A 6,000-nucleotide genomic window follows, 5' to 3' on the forward strand; every position below is an offset into this window, starting at 1 on the left:
CCTATACCACATGAATGGTACCAGCCAGGTGGTTTCCTCATTGGTGGGATTACTTCTCAGATGATCTACTTCTTCCATGAAATTCTGTTCAAAGAACACCCTTCCCAGAATCACTTTGACATTCCACAGTAAGGATTGTCTTAGCCAAATCTGTTAAGTTGTATATTTTTTATAAATGTATAGGATATATGGGGTAGTATCCAATGCTGTAAAGATTTGTGAATGGGGAAATATAAAAACAGTAAAAGAAATCATCATTATGTATATATCTTGTGCACTGGGATAGAGGTGGAGCATATTGTTATATTATTTTAAAGATATCACAGTGTTGCTAAAGACACTAGGCATTATAGATGAAAAACACATATGTTATATGTAACAAAATATAAATAAAGTTTGGTGAAAATCGTAACAGATGTCTGTAGGGAATCAGGAGAAATTGGAAAAGATATTTCCACTCCTGTAAGATTCAATTGCTCATGTAATGGTATTATAGAATAATAGGTATATCTTCTGAATTAGAAAAATGATTCTATTCTCAGTGTGGTGAACAAGTTCTAGCAAGATGGATTTCTCTTGGCTTTTGCTGTAAATAAACTTAATTCTGTTGACACAGAAACTACAAGGTTTATAGCATTATTTATTCCTGCATTGTAGATTCATTTTGTGAATTAATGAAAGTCATGTTATTGGCAGAATAATTACCAAGTTTTACCAGCATGTTCTGGCTCTGGTGTTTGCCATAAATGACATCAACAAAAATCCCAAAATACTGCCTAATGTGACACTTGGTTTCCACATATGTGAAAATAATATTTATTATTTTTCCAACAATTTAAACACTACAAAAAAAAGAACAATACAATACAATACAATACAAAAACACTACATAACACATTAAACTAACAAAACAAAACAAAACAAAACAAAACAAAACAAAACAAAACAAAAACAGTTTAAAACACATCAAACAATTTCAATATCTTATCTTTCATTCACTTATTTCAATGACCTCCTCACACCTCCCTTTTTGTATTCCACTTCTGTTAATTGTTTCAGCAATTCCTTTCCATCTTCCTCTGCTTTCTATCCTTTAATTATCTTAACAGATTCTAACCTTATTTTTCCCTTTAATACTCTATTAATCTATTTATACTTAATTCCTTATAACATTTCTACTAAAGCCATATAACTTCATTCCACAATTTTTCTAACATTCATTAATTTTACAGTATTTCTGTAAATAGTCTTTAAACTTTTTCCAGTCTTCTTCCACCGACTCTTCTCCCTGGTCTTGGATTCTGCCAGTCATTTCCGCCAATTCCATATAGTCCATCAACTTCATCTGCCATTCTTCCCGGGTGGGTAAATCTTGTGTCTTCCAATACTTCGCGGTGAGTATTCTTGCTGCTGTTGTTGCATACATAAAAAAAGTTCTATCCTTCTTTGACACCAATTGGCCAACCGTGCCCAGGAGAAAGGCCTCTGGTTTCTTCAGAAAGGTATATTTAAATACCTTTTTCATTTCTTTATAGATCATCTCCCAGAATGTCTTAATCTTTGGGCATGTCCACCAAAGATGAAAGAATGTACCTTCAGTCTCATTACATTTCCAACATTTATTGTCGGGCAAATAATAAATTTTTGCAAGCTTGACTGGTGTCATGTACCACCTATAAATCATTTTCATTAAATTTTCTCTTAGGACATTACATGCCGTGAATTTCATACCTGTGGTCCATAACTGTTCCCAGTCAGCCATCATTATGTTATGTCCAACATCTTGTGCCCATTTAATCATAGCTGATTTCACCATTTCATACTGAGTGTTCCATTTCAACAGCAAGTTATACATTCTTGACAAATTCTTGATTTTTGGATCTAACAATTCTGTTTCCAATTTTGATTTTTCCACCTGGAAACCAACTTTTTTGTCCAGATTGTATGCCTCCATTTGATAATAATGGAGCCAATCTCGCACTCTGTTTTTCAATTTTTCAAAGCTCTGAAATTTTAATGTGTCTCCATCTTGTTCCAGAATTTCCCAATATTTTGGCCATTTGGCCTCCATATTGAGTTTTTATCCTGGAACACTCAGGATGAAACGGTGAAGTCAGCTATGATTAAATCGCACAAGATGTTGGACATAACATAATGATGGCTGACTGGGAACAGTTATGGACCACAGGTATGAAATTTACGGCATGTAATGCCCTAAGAGAAAATTTAATGAAAATGATTTACAGGTGGTACATGACACCAGTTAAGCTTGCAAAAATTTACCATTTGCCCGACAATAAATGTTGGAAATGTAATGAGACTGAAGGTACATTCTTTCATCTTTGGTGGACATGCCCAAGGATTAAGACATTCTGGGAGATGATTTATAATGAAATGAAAAAGGTATTTAAATATACCTTCCTTAAGAAACCAGAGGCCTTTCTCCTGGGCATGGTTGGCCAATTGGTGCCAAAGAAGGATAGAACCTTTTTTATGTATGCAACAACAGCAGCAAGAATACTCATCGCGAAATATTGGAAGACACAAGATTTACCCACTTTGGAAGAATGGCAGATGAAGTTGGACTATATGGAACTGGCGGAAATGACTGACAGAATCTGAGACCAGGGAGAAGAGTCGGTGGAAGAAGATTGGAAAAAGTTTAAAGACTATTTACAGAAATATTGTAAAATTAATGAATGTTAGAAAAATGTTGGAATGAAGTTATATGGCTTTAGTAGAAATGTTATAAGGAATTAAGTATAGATAGGTTAATAGAGCATTAAAGGAAAAAATAAGGTTAGAATTTGTTAAGATAATTAAAGGATAGAAAGCAGAGGAAGATGGAAAGGAATTGCTGAAATAATTATCAGAAGTGGAATACAAAGAGGGAGGTGTGAGGAGGTCGCGGAAATATGTGAGTGAAAGATGGGATAATGAAACTGTTTGATTTATTTTATTGTTTTTGTTTTGTTTTGTTAATTTAATGTTTTGCATTGTCTTTTTTTTAGTGTTTAAGTTTCTGGAAAAATAATAAATATTATAAAAAAAAACTAAAAAAAAACAATGATAACTTCAAATTTGTCCATATTTCTAAATCCTTTTTCACTTCAATCCAACATTTTTCATAATTATCCTTAAATAAATTCACATTTTTAGCAGTCATGTTAACCCCTAAATATTTCACTTTCTTAACCAATGTTAGTCCTGTGTCCTCCTGAAACTTCTCTCTCTCATTCACAGTTAAGTTTTTCTCTAAAACCTTAGTTTTCATCTTGTTCAACTTAAAACCTGCTACCTGTCCGAATTCTTGAATCAGTTCCAATACCCTTTTAGTACTAGATTCTGGCTCCTGTAAAGTCAATACTAAGTCATCAGCAAATGCTTTCAGTTTGTACTGTTTAGCTCCCACTTGTATACCTTTAACCTCTTGGTCCTTTCTGATCATATTTAACAAAACCTTAAGGACCGATATAAAGAGCAATGGAGAAATTGGGCAACCTTGTCGTGTCCCTTTCTCAATCTTAAACTCTTCTGTCACTACATTGTTCACAATTAATTTTGCCTTTTGTTCTGAATAAATTGCACCTATACCATTTTCAAAACCTTGACCTACCCCCATCCCCTGTAGATTCTTCTTCATAAAGCTCCAAGAAATGTTGTCAAAGGCTTTCTCTGCGTCCACAAATATCAAGACTGCCTTAGTATTGATATTCACTTGAAGTTTTTCTAGAATATTAATTATATTCCTCATGTTGTCAGACAAATGTCTGCCCCGGAGAAAGCCCGCTTGGTCTTTATGAATTTCTTCTACTAACACCTTCTTTAATCTTTTAGCCAAAATATCTGCAAAAATTTTGTAATCCAAATTAAGCAGCGATATGGGGCGGTAGTTCTTGAGCTGTGTCTTTTCAGTCTCTGTTTTCAGTATAAGTGTAATGTAAGCTTCCTTCCACGACTCTGGTGCCTTTCTCCCTTCCAATATTTCATTGCTGACTTCCTTCAATGGTTGTATTAACCATTCTTTCAAGGATCTGTAATATCTTGAAGTCAAACCATCTGGTCCTGGAGATTTACCTAATTGCATGTTCTGGATGGCCGCTTCCACCTCCTGATCCGTTATTTTGTAATTCAACATTAGCTGTTTTTCCTGAGAGATTTTGTGTAGTCCATTTATTTTCAAAAATCGATCAATGTCCATTTCTTTCTGCTTCTCCTGTGTATAAAGTTGTTTGAAATACCTCTGGAAACACTTCCTGATCTCCACTGGGTTCTGTATATTCTTTCCTTCCACTTCCAAATTCGTAATAGTATTGAGTTTTTGTCTTTTTTTCATTTGCCAGGCCAACAATTTTCCACACTTATTTGCTGATTCAAATGTCTTTTGCCTCATCTGTTTAATCTTCCATTCTATTTCCTGATTCATCAGCTTCGTGTATTGTACTTGATATAATTTTATCTCTTTCAGAATCTCCTGTGACTTTGGTTTTGCTCTCAGTTTTCTTCTCTCCTTCCTTTATCTTCCCCAGGATTTTATCCTTTTTTTCATTCTGAGTTCTCTTCTTAATTGCATTCTGTTGTATTAGGAATCCTCTCATAACCGCTTTGCTTGCGTCCCAATTTACTCTTTTTTCCACTGTAGTATTCATGTTTATCTCAAAATAGTCTCTTAGAGTTTTTTGGGCCTTCTTGGTCACCTCTTCATTCCTGAACAAAGTATCGTTCATCCTCCATCTAAAGGAACCAATTGGCGTCAATTTTATTTCCATCTTCACCGCATTATGGTCAGAACAAGTTTTGGCACAAATCTCCACTTTGCTGATCTTCGGAGCCAATCCCCTGGTTACCCAGATTTGGTCAAATCTTGTCCATGTCATTTTAGCCTCAGAGAAGAAAGTTCCCTCTCTTCCTAGAGGGTTCTTCATTCTCCAAATGTCAACTAAGTCCATATTTTCAGTCATGTCAAAAAAGGTTTTTGGTAGTCTACCATCTTTGGTGACTACCTGTCTCTGTGCCTTGTCCATATTTGTAGACACCACTCCATTCATATCTCCCATCAAGATCATATTATAGTCCATGTAATCCATCAGAGTCTCATGTAGCTTCTTAAAGAATTCCGATTTTCCTTCATTTGGTGCATAAATACCTACAATCAAGAATTTCTCTCCTTGTGATTGAATTTCAATTGCAACAAATCTTCCTTGGTCATCTTTGAATATGAATTTCAGTGATAGGCTCTCCTTTGCATAAAGGACCACTCCTCTTTTTTTAACTTTATCTGATGAGATAAATTCTTGGCCCAGTCTTTTATTACTCAATATCTTCCTGTGTAGCCTTATCACATGTGTTTCTTGTAAACAAATCAAGTCCAAATGTTCTTTTTTCAATAAATGAAAGACTCTCCGCCTTTTTTCTGGGGAATTTAATCCATTCACATTCCAGCTCGAAACCTGCAATGCCATCATGTAATTACGCTGATGTTCCTCCAACTGCACCCAATGCTTGCTCTTCTTCTGTTGGTAGTAATGGTGACACGTTCACTGGGAGATCCAATCCAAAGGATAATGCTGATATATCCAATATTCCCCTGTTTGGTGATCTTCTATCCGATGCTCTCTGCTCTAGTCCTCTATCTGGTGATCTTCTATCCGATGCTCTTGGCTCTTTTCCAAGTCCCTTCTGCAGATCTTCTTCGTATTTGTACAAAAACTTCGCTTTATCTTCTACTGATCTTATTTTTATTTTCCTTCCTTTGAAACTGAAAGATGGACCTTGGGGAAACTCCCACCTAAAGATGATTTTATTCCTTCTCAGCAGGGCAACAATATCTCCGTAGTTGGGCCTAAGATCCAAAAGATATTTCGGGATGTCTTTAAAAATTTCCACTCTTGACTGTTGTACTTCTAGGTTCTTCTGGTAGTGCCAACCCAAGATTCTATCTCTCTCTTCTTTAGTTCGAAGGGTGATCAAGCAGTCTCTTATTCTATTCTTCTCTTTTTT

Source organism: Podarcis pityusensis (genome assembly GCF_964106645.2).
Source record: "Podarcis pityusensis genome assembly, chromosome: 13".
In the NCBI taxonomy this organism is placed as follows: Eukaryota; Metazoa; Chordata; class Lepidosauria; order Squamata; family Lacertidae; genus Podarcis; species Podarcis pityusensis.